Below are 18,023 nucleotides of genomic sequence, written 5' to 3' on the forward strand. Positions count from 1 at the left end.
TGATTTTAAAAAGGTATACTCTGAGCATCTGTAATTTTTTGTGTTAAGCTCACTTAAGCTGTCACAACTTTGGAAATAAAACAGAAAGTGTTTCTGCTGTTCTAATTCTAAACATTTCTTTGAGAATAAGAAGGAGAAAAGGAGAATATATATTTCAAAGTAAATTAATTTATTTGTTGTAGAATATATTTTAAAGTAAATTGGTAAATAACCATTTGTAACCTCCATAAAAAAATGTTAAGCAAGTTGCCGGTCAACTCTTACAGAGTGTGCTACACATTCACTTTCTTTTCTTCATATGCGCCAGTGTTAGGTCTCTCTTCCGCCCCATTACTTCAATGGAAAGACATATAGGTGGCCAAGCCAGGTGCAAAAGGATCAGAGGAAGAAGGCAGAGGCACCAGAGGCTCAGCAACTCCTACAAGGTAGGGGAAAGAAAAGGGAGACCCCTGATTTCCTTTGCTACACTACCCTTACATCCCCTTAGTTGCCCTGCAGCTGGACATTGCCTCCTAGAAGTCCCTCAACTCATTTGGATGCAATTCCCACTCCATCAGGAAAAGTACTTCACCTCCTGCTTGCCTGCACCACAAACACCATCATGAAAATCAAGGTGCTCCCTCTATGCCTGCTGTTTCCTGCTTCTGGCAAAGAAAAACAAACATTGATTTACATTTCTATTTTTAACTTTTCTATAATTTCTCGAAACTGCTGAACAGCCACCAAACCAATATAGGATAGAATGATTGTGCCTGTGTGTGTGCATGCACACACACACTTCCACAAAAGGGAGGAGAGGGGTCACTTTTTAAAGTACAGACTGGAATGCTTTTAGTGGGTTTGATTCAGGCTATCTTCTCAATCAGAAGGAAAAAACCCATCTTCATTCTCATCACCACTGCCAGTCAAGCTAGGCTTTAGATGGAGGGAATTCAGGCCCTCAGCACAGGGTAAGACTTCTAAGCAGCCACAAGTTGGATCCAACCATAATGCTTCCCTCTCCAGTAGATTGTGCAGTGCCACTCAGTCATGCCACACTGAGATCCCACAGGGAGACGCAAAGGGATACAAAACACCATGGTTTTTTTCTTGATCAAGTGGTAGCTATTGATTGGCCTCATGGCAGCCACTAAGAGAGCCTTCACCACTGATCAATCAGAAACTCCATGCACCCATGAGGAACAAGATTTTCACAGATAGCTCCTTAGCTCCACCTCTGCCCTTCTTGGGTGGGGGTGGAGGAAGGAAAGACAGTCTAAATTTGTATCTAATGCCAGAAATTCCCTGTACCCCATCAAATATTGGCTGCACCCATAGTGATCCCACTACCTCTACCTCTGATCTTAACCACTTTGTTGTAGTAATTCTTAAAAAGCACCACTGAAGATTAGGATTACGCAGAATGGGGATATTCCACCAACTGCTTTAAGAGAGAGATGACAAGATACTAATTTTTGAAGAAAGCAACACTGAACTCTTAGCTATTTAGCTTTCAAACTATAATACCTTAACAGACCTCCAAAACATTTGCAATTCTTCCCAATTTTTTTCTTTCAATGTTTTTAAATGATAATAATTATGTTTGAGGTCTTCTCACAGTCACATTTGTTTCCTTAACCAAAATGACAGAAAACTTTCTAAGTACTCCCTAGATGCCAGTAGTAACACCGGTAGGAGGAAAATACACTGCATGAAAGAGACAAAATGCTAAACAGAAATTCACAACACTTTGTTCACACATGACAATTCTCCCAGGCAGGAAATCACTTCTATAGCGTTGCACAGGGTTTTAATTATAGCAAGCTGCTCAACATGTCTATTCATAACAAGTGGTTGCAGTGAGTTTGTCTTTCATTGTTCCATTTATACGGATTTTGATTTTATGTTTTATTCTGTATTTAAAATTATTTACTGTAAGCAAACCATAGAAATTTGCTATGAATAGCATGCAAATATTGTTAATAAAAGCAACATCTGTGCTATGTGTCACATGAGATGAAATCATGTTCATATTTTCCATATACAGATGTATTTCTTTTTAAGAGAAGTATCATGTGTGAAGTAGTTCTGGGATAACTACATTTGCTAGAAAAGGAAAGAGCAGGGAAAGAGAGGCACTACAATCCAGGCCCAAACCCTGGAAGCCTCTACTCACCCTCAGAACTGCTGATGCTGCTCCTCCCCACAATGGATCCAGCTAAGACGTCATCAGCAAAGTGGGAGAGGTCCCACACTACAGCCAGGTTGTTGGGGAGGGGCGAAGACCTAAACAGAAGAAAGAGACACACACAGAATGAAGGTTTAAATTTTTAAAAGATGGTTTAAGTTCACTGGCCAATTTGAGTGCTTGATGGCAAGAATGACATACACCAAATTCCTTATTACAAGCTAAATAAAAGTATATTAAACCACACATCTCATCTATATTGTAATATAGAACATCTCATTTTGTAGATATTTTGGATAACTTTTGCCTTCCAGTCAGTGAAAGAGTAGATACAAATAACATTATAAATATTGTAAGTGTTAAAACTCAGAGTGAAGACTATCATTCCAATTCACTTAACTATGATAGGAAATACTAACAAGAGGAAAACAGAATGTACCTATTTGGGAATGGTGTTTTTAACACTCATATAAAATCTACACTTTGTACCAATGACACTGACTAAGGTAACTATGTTCAGTTCAACATTAACTGAAATAAACATTGCATCGAGAGTTGTGTGCTGGGATACAAGCATATTAGCCTTTCACTGAGAAGCTCCCTTAATTGAAATGAGTAGAGAAGCACTGCAATAGAGGCATCTTGTGCACATACCAGTTCCCTCACACTCAAGCAAGTTCTGGATTAGAGTACATAGGTGTGTATGTAACACTAAACGAATCCCATCTGTGCAACCCTAAGCAAATATTTGTATCCTGGGCCTTATAACAAGTCACTAGTATCCTAATCATTGTAAATACAATTTCCTGAAGAAAAAAAAAAAAGTTGTAGATTTCTGAAACCTGACTCAGAGTTTGTCATATAGAAAGCCAAAGTGGAAACAAATCAGTAGTTTTAACCTGATACTAAGATAGATTGTATAATGTTTTAACCAAGAAAGGCTTGATTTAAATTGTTATGCTTTTTACAAAATGCCATTTTCTCTGTGCTCATCAGTAATTGCCTTCCCCACTTCCCCAAATATAGCTGCCACTTGAGGAGTCAGAAAAAATGAACATGCTTGCTTGAATCAGAATGTACTAGTAATGAAGAATAACAACACTTTTTTTCCCCTAATAATGGGCCCTTAACTGGTCCTTCATGATTACCACTTCTGATCTAGCTAACTTTGTCTATGAGGCTTATCTGAATAACTTTCTTAGCAGTAAAGAATATTGGTAAAGTTCCTCTTCCCCAGACTAAACCCTTGGAGTCCACAGGCTACCCTTCATCTCCCTTTCACTACATAATTTAAGCATTTCCACACAAATATCACTGTTCTGTTGGAAGGCAAAGCTATTTTTTCATTCTATATCACTGGATCCAGAATACATCATGTAACTCATCAACAACTAGGAAAGTTTTATAAAAAAAAAACATGAGAACTGACTGGGCTTCAACAGGAATCTGGGAAAATCTTATTTCATTCTAAGCAGTTGTTAAAAGTCTGCACTGAAGACCTTCTCAGACTGGCATATTACAAGCAACATAGGCTTCTATATCAAATGCTTCATTTGCTACAGGACGCCTGGACTTATTTTAACACACAATGATAAACAAAAAGCTAGTTATTACTCTAACAACAAATGTCCCTATTTCTCAATGAGTCCCAGAAAGCAGCACAGCAATGTCAAGCTCCTTGAATTAACATGCGTAACATCTATATTCTGGTTTTGTCCCCAAGATGATATAGGGCTGTTTAATTTTACAGACAGAACAAAGGAAGGAAACTGGAAATATGCAAACTGGAATACAAATACTTAGAATCATCTATAAAATTAAGCCATTTTAGCAAAGTACACAGAATATTTGAATTCTTTGAATTAACTTTTTTGAACTATTCTAAATACCTCTCCAAATCACAGGCTTGATGCATCATTATAAAAGGTAACCTAAATAGTTGCTATTGATATTATGAGAGTGTCCTTATAGCATCAATTAACAAGTATTTTATTTACATTTTTTTTGCTGACATTTAATGAAATATTGGTATCTCGGTAGTGTAACCCCATCTATCGGGTTACAAGATTTTACAATGAGCTACATGAGGTATTGTGCACTCATCATTCCTTACTCATAATTCCTTATAGGTTCTCTTGCTGTTGTGACCCTCCAATTTTACTTCTGTTTTTTAAGAACACTTTCCTGTTTTTTGTTTTGAAGTTGGAAAATTGAATATTATTGATGGAAACCAAAGAAAAGTATTTTTCCTACTTGTATAACTGCTATTCTACTATTTTCTGCTATAGCTCAGCACTACCCAGAGGTTATAGATTAGAAATGCAGTAAAAGAAAAGCTCTTGGCATTCAGTTCAGATTTCAATTCTGTGATGAAACCAAAAGTAGATACAGCAAAACACACAGTAAAGTTCAGTAATACTAAAAGGATGGTCAAACTAAGGAGCGCAACAGAGTCTTACAGACCTCAAGCACTTGCAGATATGCTAAGCTTTCAATGCCATAATAAATTTATTAGTACTTCAGTGCAAGAAGACAGTCGTACTGGAATTCTATAAATATACAATAGCTAAAGTATTTTAGAGGAGATATAACTGAATGAGCTGAATGGATACAACTGGGGTCATTTTAAGTGTTGAAGCAGTAGATAATTAAATGAGAGGGTTAATACAGGGAAGCTCCAAATCCATATTTCAGATTGGGCATAAATTAGTTGGTTGGCCTTCAGAAATAGTGACTTTCAGCTTTATACTCCCAATCTGACTCATGGGATTAACATCAAATCCTTTCATGGTGATTGTTAGGATTACTAAAATAACATATACAAAGCAGTTGTAACACTTCTAAAGGACCTTTATTATGTACCCCTAAACAAGCACACACTTAGGAAAGAAGTGACCTAGAACAGATGTTTGATTATTACTATTAAGTGCGACTTGAAAACCAACCCAATCACAGATTGGACTAGATAAAAATGATAAAGCATTTCCCCATAAAGAAAAAAATGAACATGCGTTTAACTATCCTCAATACCATAAGATTGCATCATAATAAACACAGCTAGTCCCAAATAGAACTGATTGGTTTGGTATGAGACTAAAGCTTATGAAGTAAGCAAAGTAAGCAAATATTTACCACATTCTGTGTGACAACAGTTCTTAAATTCTTACATATAAACCTTCAGGATCCACTGATTACTGGGATATTTATTTTCATTATGTACTTTATATTAAAAAGCACTTGAGGTCTATGGCAGTCTAGAGTCTTCAAAACAAAAACTCACTGCCATAATTCAGATTTGTATAGCATGAACTTCAGATGAAACATGCAGTTGTGCCCACAGGAAAACAATACACACTGAGATGGAATAAAAGGAACTGCATGTTTACATACATTAACCCAACTCAGCTAATTTGGCAAATACAAAAGTAGTTAAGCACAATCAAGGTGGAATGCCGCTCAACTGCTAGACTGCAAAGGAAGAATAGATTTATTTCAGGCACAGACTGACAATTTGGACACCACAGACATTTGTGGGAATAGAACTTTTATTTCATCTCCAGTAAAGGGATTAGATAAGCTGTGTGAGATCTTTTAAAGTAGTTCTCAAAGAATCTCAGGTGTCCTTCCAGTTTACGTCCAAGCCTCAGTCCTTTACTGATGTTGGAGTACCACCACATACAAGGAGAAAAGGTAACACTGAAGCAATTTTCTGCTGGTGGGTGGGGGGTACATCCCACTTGCCATGTACTGGTCCAGGGGCTGGCTGTGGTCCACCACCTCTTCCTCGGTTGGCATCATGTTTGCAGGGGGTATGCTGGTGCAGCCGGGGAGAGGGTGCAGGGAAGGGAAAGATAGCTTGGTGGAAGCTGGCTGGGAGCTGCACCAAAGAGCAGGGCCCCAAAGACCAGGCTTTTTCTGCTGTATTGTGGTGGGGAAAGTGTTGGGGCAGGGCTGTGTTGTGTTTTCGTGGCCAATCTGTGTTGGTGTGTGTGTGGGGGGGGGTTGAGTGGGGGGGGTTAGTTGTATTTCAGCATTAAAGCAAGTTATTTTTTGTCAGTGTCAATGTCAATGCAGTGCTTTGTCTCTTGGAGGCAACATTGCAGCCACAATTATCAAGTATTCTTGTGGGGAGGTGGCAGTGGATTTCACACTGGCCTTGTTTGCTTGAATGTTGCTTTCTGGAAATTTCGGTTGTATTTGATTGCATTTGATTTCGGTATTTTGTTCTTTTGTTGGCATTTTTTGTTGCTTGGTTTCTCATTCTTTTGGAGAATTTTCTTTTTTTCTTTTTTTTGGGGGGGGGGGTTTGTGCTTGGAAGCTAATACATAGAATGCTGCATTATGTGTATGGTGCTTTTTGTTCTTGCTTCAGTGGTCCCCAAGGTGGATTTCCTGTTTTTGCCAGTTCGCAGCTGAGGAAAGGTTGAAAACCACTGACATAGATGGATCTGTACAAAGATCCATATACTAAGATTTCATACATTAGATGTTTCCTACAGTAAAAGGGCTATAGCAAAAATCCTTCTCCCTGCCACTGAGCCCCAGCAATTGGGACTATAAACAGTAAATCAAGCTGAGTCCTTGCCAATGCTCTCCAGCCCTTTTATAAGAGGGAGGCAGAAAACCGAGTCAACCCCTGCAGTATAAATGAGACCTGAACCTTATTACCACTGTGGAACAAAAGCAGTCAGATAGAATGCCCACAACAACATGGACCACTCCCCAGGCTTACCACACTTCCCCATGAATGACATACACACACCTTATGGCACAGACCCTCACAAATCACATATACAAAAAATTATCCTTAATACTTTAAGTAGCGCTGTAGTTATTTAAACTGAACAATACTCTGTCAGAGTCAACACTAAATGGTTGAGTGAAATCTTCCCGAGAGAGGTTACATTGGTATTAACTCATTTTACCAAACACATGCTTGTCCAACCCTGCTACATCACCTGGTACCCTTAGTGAAACAATCCCATTTCGGTACATGTCACACAGACATCACTATTGCATTGATAGTATCTTCTTAGATGCAACCCTCTTTAAAGACAAAGATGCAAACTCAACATTTTTGATTTTAAAATGGAAGCCTTGCACATACATAGAGCGAAATTACAGCCAACTGGAAAGAGCAGATGCGCTAATATTGGCTCCAATTTACTTAAAATGAAATTGTTTGGAAACAAATGGGAAAGCGGGACTTATGCTTAATTATCTCTTAAAAATCCATTTTAATTTTTTAAAGTGTAACTTCAGTTGAATCACATCCATTTTCACTACTAAAGAGAAATGGGATAAAGGTAGTGCAGCACAAATGCCGAACAAAGTTATACAAAGGGCTGGAAAAAATTATTTGTACAACATCCATCCATCCATATGCTCAAGGATTTTTGAGCAGAAATAGCTCTTTCAAGAGAATAGAGGTACAGTCTTATAGCACAGTCTTCTTACTTAAGTAACTTACTACTGTTTTTTATTTATTGTGACATATTCTTTGTTCATGTATTCTTTACTTTTGAAAATGGGCAAACCAGTTATAATTTTATTTTTAAGTTAGTGAATGTATGTTGTTTACCACACCATTATTAATGCCAGAGGGGGCTATATCCATCAGTGATCTTTTGCTAGTGAAAGACATCCCGCTTTGGTGATTTATTTGTTCTCCCATCAGCACCTCTGCCATATCTGTTCCTTATGGCTGGAAGACAGAAACTCCTGTTCCATTAGAGGAACTCTAAAAAGTATTTACTTTTTACTTTAGATTCAGTCCACAGAAATAAACTAGAACACCAAACCAAAATGTACTATACTTGAACAATCTAACAAAATTATCTATAGCCTTTGAAAGAAAGAAAAATCCCACCCACCTTATTACTTAAGTGGCTCCTAAAGAATTCATGTAAGAGTCAAGGAAACTGAAATATTGTTCCTGCCTACAAAAAGTAAACATGACAGCAACACAAAAAAGATTCATTGCCAGAATGATGGAAAAATGTAGTAATACATGCCTGACTGAGAGTAGCAAGACTGAGAGTACTGCAACCATCAGAAAGGAACATCCACCAATTCTACCTCCGTCATGTCAGATATCTTTGGCAGAACTTGTCAGTATGCCCTTCATTTTTAGGTTATCAGAACTGTTTACCTCTTCTCTACACATGGAGTCTTACCTACCCACTACCTGTTAGTTATCTGATTGAGGTTTTTTTGGGTGGAGGGGTTAACAAATACTATGGGTTTCATGTCATGGAGGAAGAGAAAAAAAGCCAAGCATTAACAGCCAGAATAAAGCAATGAGAAATTCAAATTGCTTCCAGAAACTTACATAGAGAAAGATAAGCCTAGCAAAACAAGGAAAAAAGGAGGAAGATACAAAGGTGTCAAGGAAGTTAAGAAATGTTAAAATTCTGTGGAAGTGACTCTTGTGCACAGTAGATAGTTCAGAGAGATCATGCCAAGAAAGGCTGAAGTCACCAGTTTGTTACTAGCTGACAGTCTCCCACCCCACCAAGTTCTTTGGAGATCCTGTGCTTTTAACATCAAGGCTTTCAGTGCCTAGTTATTTCCTACTGGTAAGGAAAATTTAGAACTGCAACAAACCTTAGCTAAAGAATACTGACAGCCCTTTTATGAAGAAAAAGTGGGCTCAAGGAATATTAATCTGTCTCTCCTGTTTTCTGAAACATGCATTCATGAAGCACTCCCTGGATCAACTGCTCTTCTAGCCTTTTTTGTTAACAATGGCAAATTTCAGAAATGTCACCTATTGAAAAAGCTATGTCATACTCAGACTCACATCTAGGAAAAACCACTTATGCAATATCATTGCAACATGAAAGCTCCTGTAAGGTATAGTTTATGTGGTGGTCTTATTTTTAATTTATAAAGCACTAAAACTACTTTGGGGCCCTACATTCTTGCCATAGATAACTTAGGGTGGTCTTTTCAGAGTATCCACAACGTACCAATTACCTACCAGGAGGACATGTACATTAACAGCAGCATGTGGGGGAAAGTTTAATGCTATGAACTAAATCCCCTCCATGGTTACATCTGGGAAAAGAAAAAGAAGTTAAGAAATCCAGTAATCAGTTGCCCAAGTAGCATATAGCTCCTCACCCCACAACATTCAAGAAAACATGCAAGCAATTTGGAATGTTTGAATGCTTTAACAAGGCTTTTTCCAACCAGGAACTGTCCAAATGTTTTGGACTACAACTCCCAGCATTTCTGACCACTGACCATGATGGCCAGGTCTGATGGGAGTTGATGTTCAAAGCTCCTGGAGAACATCAAATAAATTGCCTATTTCTGCTCTAATTCATGAAATCACAGAGCTACTGTCCTGCGTTCTGTCCCTTTTTGTCCTAAGGTTCCAAAACACCAGTCTCTTTTCAATGCAAGTCTGTATTGGCATTTTGCAGCTAGAAGACAAAGCAACTCTAAAACCTCTAGTGAGTTATAAGATTATAAAGAATGCCAATCCCAAACTTGGGACTTCTCCCCCAGATTTCCCCTTTTCAGTAATTCTGTGGGCTCCACCCTAAGAATGGCTCTTGCTAGTGAAGGGCCAGCCAGTGAAACAAATGGAAGCCCTCTAACGGAGCAGCTCATTTCTCCAATGCCTTGTCATGGGTTCAGGGACAGAGTAAGGTAACAGTTCTCTCTCCTCAACTGATTTAAATCAAGTTTACTATTTAAACTTTTTAATATATTCCTGAAAAAGACTGAAAATCTAATCAATTAAACCATGATAATTTACAACTAAATATCAATTGTATTGTTTCAGTCATACAAGTTTTTGCTTATTTTTGCCTCTTTCCCTTGTTACTTATAGAAGGAATAATCCAATTTTCCTGAAACTAGAGCAAATCATGTGTACGTTATTAGGTAACATAACTACTAATCATAGCAGTAACTTCTGGATTGAAGCAACCCTCTACTGGCCCAGGTCAGAGGTTTAACATTCAAAAAAGTTGCAGAATGTCCCTGCTATGAACTGTGGCAAACCGTGGGTTAATCAATGGCTAGTACCCATGACAGTTTCAAACCAAGAGTGCAATCCTATTCAAGTCTACTCAGAAATTAATTCTATTTAGTGAAATTTACTTCCAGGCAGGCATTGACAAGACTGAAAACTAAGATGGGTTTTGGACAACTGTGTCTTTCATTCCTGTGTCTTGATCTAGCCTAGCCCTCACAAAAACAAAGTAGGATATAAAAATAAAATGCCATGTCTGATAAGTAGAAACAAGGTTTGGCATTTACTGGGCAGACTAGAAGAGTTTATTTTTATCAAGTGAAAATGACATGCCTATTTGAGTAGAATGTAAATATTCGGATACTTCGTTTCCATAAAACCACTTTCTTTCATTTGTTGTATCTGGTAGGGGTGCTGATTTAGTTTAGAGATTAAATAGTATTCACCATGTTTATACATGAAGTTATTATTTTAAAAACCTGATTTAAATAAAAATGAATTAATTTTTATCCACCCAGCCCTTAATTACCTTTACTTGAAATCATATAATTTCTTCTTCTACTCCTCCTGTATATACTATGTGTGTGTGAAAGTTGAATTAAGGTACAATGCAGCAAAGTTCTTGCCTTCGCCCAATATCTGAGATTATTAATGCCTTTTGAACATTGCATTATACTTTTGTAGTATTATACTATAATAATTCTGACTTTTACATTTACAAGAGACAGGAGATCTAGTTACTACTGTGCTGCTGTATTGAACAACAAATACCATATCAACAAAAGAAAGTTAACCCAGACAATTCAAATAAAACCATGATGTTAAAATATGCAAAGTGGTGAGCAAATCTATGGAGTATCTGCACTTCACACTTCAATTTGCCATGGCTACTTGAGTGCAGAGACACCATAAAGGAAGAAAGGTGGGTTCAGGGCAGTCATTGCGATAGTCTTTCATGTAGCCATCTATACTAAAATATGATCTTTTGCTTTAGGCAATTCATTAAATTTTCAACCACTTGCTGATATTTCTATAGTTCTAGGGAACAGTTCAATTGGGTTAACGTAAGTACAAAGACTATGATGATTTTGCAAAAAGTCCAACTAGGTTGCATAAAAATGCATAGCATTAGTATGAACCAAGCATTATTTTCAGATCACTTTCTATTTTATATGTGGGCAGTTGCCTGGACTCACAGGACTGCTTACCCTTGCCTGCCTCTCCCCCAGTGGTGCTACACAGACTACACTGTAATGAATCCTGTAAGTGGCTAAGCCATCACAAATCATGCAAGTCTGACCTGCTGCCCATTTCCTCATCTGGGAGTACAAGCAAGTTTCCTACTGGACTGCGGGATCACTGAGCTCCGTTCAAGCATTAGGTGTCCATAAACATAATTTTCTTCATAGAGCAAAATAATCTAGTCCAATTGCTTACAATTGTAGGAAATCTGCTACCAGACTGGTAGTGTTGCAGAAGTGCAACTTGTAGCACAAGGGAAGTAGGATTGGTTCCAAGAATTCCAAATTTGCCCACACCTGCCCTAGGTCCTTTCTCCATGTACTGCTGGCAACACCAGTGATAAGCATACTTTGGGTATAGTCCATCAACCAGCTCTAAATTCACCAAGTAGATGTGCTGCTAAGTTTACATTTCCCCAGCTTGTCCATGGCGGACTTTGTCAAAAGTCTTACTGAAATCAAAATACACACAGCATTCCTGCAATCTACCAAGCTAGCCACTCTCACAACAGCAACAAGATGATTTGGTTACTTTGGCATGACTTGTTCTTAATAAACCTGTACTGGCACTTTGCCACTGCAGTAGCTTTGCTTGAAAGTCTCAAAAACTGACTACTTAAGTATTTATTCTGGATCTTTCCAGATAAGACATCCAGTATATTAGAACTTTATACTGAACCCCCAACATTCTTTACCCACCTGGACTACAACATCCCTTTTATTATTTGATTCTTGTTTTTCCAGTTTAAGTATTTTCCTTTGTGGGAGAAAACCAAGGCAAAATAGGAGATGAGCAGCTCCACCCTCTCTGTCAACAGCTAACTTTTTTTTAATCATCATAACACAGTAGACTAAACATTCTCCTGTTGTTTTTCTTGCTGCACACACAGTCAAAAATCCCCTTCATTAAAAAAAAATGGTAGTAAGGCGAAGCTCATAAGTGTAATGTAGAAAACTAAAATGGCAGCCACCTCATGCTGATCAGTCATTTAGCTCTAACAGGAATCTGGGAAAAGTATGATAGGCTATTCAGCAGTGGCTTAGATGGCTAGGGGGTACTGATGGGGAGAATGAAGCACTAAGTGGGGAGCAGCAGTCACAGACTAAACCAGGTTTAGTCTTGTGTGGACTGAGGAGAGAAACTGAGCACTAAAGATAATATAATCGTCTTTTGGTTCTCTACTTATCATTTAAGATATAAAAGCAACTCCAGAATAAAGTTCAACAGAATATCCACTTTGAAATTTTGAATGAAGCCTTCGTGATTAGACAGGCATACCTAAACTGGGCCTAATGGGCCAAACAACTCCAACAACCAAAGGTTTCTCTCTGTTGTGTGCTTTTTAAAATAACTCCAGCTATGAGGGCTGGGGTGAGGCTTATCACAATACTTTGCAATGTTTCCCTCTGAAACCCCTGTCCTTGTCAGCTGCTGTTTTCCCTGAAGATTATGTCTGAAAACAGCAGCTGGGGGCAATTTTCAGAGAGAAATCAGTGCAGGGGGAAAAGGTCACACCTCCATTCTTCCCACACATTTCCAGTCCACCAGCCACTTCCCTGTAGGGCTGCTGTTTACATTTTTTAGTTTTCTTTTTTAACTGAGAGAAGAATCCCAAGGACTGAAGTCAAATATATCTTTAGTATCATATCCCATTTGATGCTAGCAACATTTCCAGGCTTTTTTTTCCTGGTTTGTTAATTTAAGCAGTACATATTTAGCATGCCTAAAACTCTAAACCCAGAAAAGGTTTCAGTCAATCCCAGTGATCACTGCTATTCTACACAGTTGATGTATGAATATGTGATCAGCATGGGGTGATAAAGACTTAACCCTGCATTCTTGTGACAATGCTAAATCAACCAAGAGAAAAACTAGACAGAGCTTTCAATTTATGTTAGGTTTCCCTATCTACCTGTCTTTGAGAAAAGGTATTCTATTACCATAAATAAATAAATCAGAGACCAATATTGGATCCAAGAAAACCAATTACCATGAATTCTTTGTTCCACAAATTTTCAATATATCTGATAATGCATACAACATACAATGTGTAAACAGTTTAGTAATTGGCTGACCACTGCTTTTCCACTGAACTCCATCTAATTCTGATACAAAGTACAGCCACTTTTAATGCTACCTGATAAATTTGTTCAATGAATTGTTCAGACAACATATGATTTTTATAGTTTGGGGATGACTAGAATCACAGAAGATAAAATAGATGGGAAGAATGTGAAGTACGATTTGATCAAAATCAAACAGGATCATATAGAAAATGCAGAGGAAATGCAATGTTGGGTTCAGGTGTTTCATCCAACACCCCATCTGGTTTGGTTTCTAAATGAGCAGGAAATAAACAAGTTCACACAACAGCCCATGAGTGATCTGATGGCTGTTTCCTCCTCCAGCAAGCCCTCCTGCACAGGTTCGAATGACTCAAGCTTGTGCCCAGGCAGGTAATTAGGCCAGCACACACTGGGGCTTCAACAAGCCAGAGTGGTTTAAGTGGCTATGATTGTGTGAACCCAACCAATGTGTTCACGGTAAAAAGTGTGCTCAATCAAAAGCTGCCTCTTTTGAGGTACCGATACACCAAATACATAAAAAGGGAAAATTGTATTATTTAAATGTTATATATATATCTGCCTCTGTATGAGACAAATTAAGTATCAAGGATGGTTTATTTTATTTATTTATTTTCTGCCAACTTTAAGCACATTCTAAGCACATCACAAGCAGTTATAACATCTCCTAATAACAATACAGACAAGCAGATTAAAATACAAAAGCAAAGACAATAAAAGCAACACAATACACTGCTGAAAGCAATAAATTAAAAATGGTCAAGCTTGTGAACAAAACCCTGGTAGAGTTCTGGAAATGTAGTCTATGAACTAAGCATGGCCTGCTGCAGCTACAGAGGGAAAGTTGCAAAAAGGCATATGGGGCAAAGACAAGGATTTAAAAGGTTACCCAGTCATTTATAAGGACAAGATTTGCTCTAATAAATCTCTGATAAAACTTTTGATACTTTTAGAGTAAGACTAAATGACCCAAACTTTAACAGAGAAATTACCTGGGCATTAACTCAGTCTTTCTGAAAAAGTATGTGGTATTAATAGTTTGAAAATCAGGCCACACATTTACAGATGCCAGTACTTCTCCAAATGACCATTTTTGTATTTACAGTGACTTCTTGAAGTGAAACAAGTTCAAGAGGAAACATGTTCTCAAAAAAACTGTACATTGCTTTGTTTACTCATTTGTTTCACATTCATATTTCACATAAATATGAAAGCTTATCATCATTACAATATTGGGAATATTGGCAATCTTATTATAGACTGTTTAGTATGGTTTGATTTTTTTCCTTCAAGAAAGATTTCAACGATACAACCTGTACTTACTCCAGCAAACTAGCACATATTTTCTTAGATATTTGGAAAGCATCAAGCTGATAATTTTGTCTTCAAGAAGACTTGTATTATGGAATTTTATGAACTTAGAACAGAAGCTGTGTTATAGCTAGTATCTGTAAACCTTAAACTTCATTTCTACTTTAGTACTTAGTTAGCTACCACCCAAATAATTTTAAACCAAAAATGAAAATAAAGCAGCAGCAGTACTATATCGCTGTACACCAACTTTGTCTTTCACAATCGAACTATGTCACCTTCCTCATTTTATGTTTTCTTAAACTAATTCAACAAATCTTAACATTAGGAGGAAAAAAACCCCATTTCACTGATATCAGTATATTCAAGTACATCTCTCTTAAACATAGTTATCTTGAGTCATAGCTGAGTCTCTATAGCTCTATAGAACTATAGCAAGTAAAAAAGAACGTTGGAATAGACTCAGTTTCAGCCAATAAAAACTATAATACCAGAAGAAATCCTCTATAGTGTCAGCTTCAAGCAATAACAATTTATAATGCATGACTGCATTCAGAATTGATTGTGATTAAGTCATGCAGTGTCAAAGACAGGATTTGCCTAGGATTATAGGGCAAGAAACATGCACACACCAAAAATGGGAATAAGATCAAAGAAAAAGTGGTGAGATTAGATTCTGCTCACCATGGAGAAAACCCATACTTAGCACTTGAAACAAATCACATTACACTGTCATGTATAGATACACTGGATACAGAGAGAATTGCTGTCTCATATTTATATACTATAGTAAAGAGAGCCACAGTCATGGATTTATGTATGAAGTGACAACATTATGCAATATAGATAAAGCTACAGACTGAATCATCATCGACTATATACACCTTTCCAGCAAGTACACTCAACTTCTAAATATTTACTATATAATTTTCATATATATGGATACAGGTTTCATAGGAAATCTTAAAGTTCAAGATAAATTAAAGTGCAAGGTAGCACAAGCAAATTCTGCTTCTTGAATCTTAAATATGGCAGATGGATGTAAGTCTTGCAGCCTAATATGTATAAGGCCTCTCTGTTTACATGCCCAGGGATTACACTGACTACTCTTGTATGGAATACACCTTTAAGTACATTCAAAGGAAATTCATTTCAGGATTGCTATTGTACATATGGCATATAGTCAGGGATCTTCAATCTGACATGAAGCATCTTTGCATCATCTTTTGTATGATCTGTACAAAAGAAAGGCAAACTTACCAGCAGTTCTTTTAACAGAAGTCTTCCTCTTCCTTCAGCCTACAACTGAGTCCTTATACTAAGCGTAATGGCTCCACCTACCAGGAAGCAAAAGAATTGTCAATCAAGAATTTCACAGCGTACCACCTTGCCCGCTTCCACCTCAGTTAAAGATTTTTTCAGAAATATATACCAAAAAGTGTTAGAAAATATCATTAACTGTCACTTGGGAGAAATTAGCATAATAAGGAAATGTCCTGGAAGTCTGGAAAAAAAGGGGGAAAGATGCTTACTATAGTACCATCGTTTACTTTTTGTACATTTCTTCTCCTTCCATCCTAAATTGTAACCCCCCCCCTTTTTTTTGTTAAATTAATGTACAAAACCTCTTAAAGCCCAGTTACAACCCAAGGACAGCATACAATGGCGTTTATATTTCATTAGTGGAAGAAGAGCCATAGCTTTCCCTATTAGAATGTATAACAGCCTGCCAGCTACAGTGTGAGGAAGCATTTAACATGCTGTAACTGATCATTTAGGCATTAAGATGTGACACTATTTTGTCTATGATTAAATGTACATGCTAAAAGAAAAATATGTTTTTAAATAACCACATCATGAAAGGGTTTTATTGCAAACATGAACCAATTTGAGACTTAATATCTAATTTCTACAGAAATCAGAGAATAAAGTTCCGATTAGGATTTTACCTACCTATTTTTCCTGTTGAATAAAGTCTAATGGTATAATCTAGAGAAAGAAAATCTCACAGCCCAAGTCTTTGAAATTCAATTGGAATATACTGCTTCAATTTAGAACTGAGAATTTAAGTTGACTTTGTTACATGCTCTGAAGCAAACATGCCTTTGTTATCTTGGAAAAGCCAAATTCTGCAACAATTCTAAATGAAAACAGTCACACCAAAGTACAAGATTATTGGGATGAAAAGCACCTACTTTCTACAGTGCATTAATCATAACTGAAAATTCTTAGGACTCCATGTCTCATATATATCAAAACTTCAGACAGTGCCTGGAAACATTATCTGAGAGCAATACTGTCTATCCTAGGAAAGACAAGGTAACAGATCAAATAAAGGGATTGCCATCACACAGAAAAGTATTCCTATTTCTCAGCAGCAAACATTTTCTGTCACTAACCAGTGATCTAATCTGAATTTATTTTACAAAGGAAAGTGAAAATGAAAATGCTTCTACAAGTAGCATTCCTTGGGAAATATTAATTTATGGATACGAATCCAAATCTGACCAAGTTCACATATTGGTTTAAAATAGTATTATCACTATGTAACATTTTCATTTTAGAAAGCTCAGCTGGAAGATACAATGGCAATTAATTCACTTTTCATTCCTATACAAGAAACAAAAATTTAAGAAATAATAGATTATTACATCAATAATAGAACAGTCAACAATATTGACTGCTTTTCAATGAGACCTAAATGTCTTAAGTGCAATATCTGCAGAGGATACAAATAATTTAGAACCTGACTGTAGTGTTTGATCATTAAGTGTACTTCAGGACTTCTGATCACAGGAGATGATAGGATAATTTCAAGTAACTCTTGGAAGAAAGAACACAAATCTTTGTTAGCCTCTGTGTTTTGTCTAAAATACCACCAAGATTATTTTTGATTGGTTTTTTCTCATAAGAAGCTATTATATTCTTTAGTTTTAAGTGAAATAATTCTCGATATATGTTATTTTAGATGCAAAGCAAGTAAATGCTGTCCCCGAGTTACGAACGAGTTCTGTTTCTGAGATAATGGAAATTACTCATTAAGTTGGATCATGTTGAGTTGGCCCTCCACATTTGCAGGGATTATGAGTGAAGGAGTCCCATGAAAAAGGAAAAGTTGTGAATATCTCTACTCTCCCTGCAAGCTCACCAGTGTCTCCTCTTTGCAGCAAAGAAATGCCAGAGAGATTTCCCTCTCTTGATGGTTGAGGCAGGAAGACATGCTTTGGAAGCC

General features: G+C 37.1%; 1 protein-coding gene and 1 long non-coding RNA gene across 4 annotated transcripts in view; both read right to left on the bottom strand.

Annotated features, from left to right (window-relative positions):
- CRIM1 (cysteine rich transmembrane BMP regulator 1) overlaps positions 1-18,023 on the bottom strand; it is a 196,640-nt gene that overhangs the window by 125,397 nt on the left and 53,220 nt on the right. The window contains exon 1 of one of the 3 annotated variants that reach the window (XM_044456066.1): positions 2,156-2,246. The exons of the other annotated variants lie outside the window; for them this stretch is intronic. The gene's annotated coding sequence lies outside the window, so the exon portion shown is untranslated. Of the gene's footprint in view, positions 1-2,155; positions 2,247-18,023 lie in introns of those variants that run through there. 3 annotated transcript variants of the gene reach the window in all.
- LOC123036726 lies at positions 153-16,418 on the bottom strand. Its single transcript, XR_006417198.1, has 2 exons — positions 16,052-16,418; positions 153-2,265 (listed from the first exon to the last, which is right to left on the bottom strand). It is a non-coding gene; the product is annotated as an uncharacterized LOC123036726 (long non-coding RNA).

The sequence above is a fragment of the Varanus komodoensis genome, unplaced genomic scaffold, assembly GCF_004798865.1.
Source record: "Varanus komodoensis strain SLA01 unplaced genomic scaffold, ASM479886v1 scaffold1, whole genome shotgun sequence".
Taxonomy (NCBI): domain Eukaryota; kingdom Metazoa; phylum Chordata; class Lepidosauria; order Squamata; family Varanidae; genus Varanus; species Varanus komodoensis.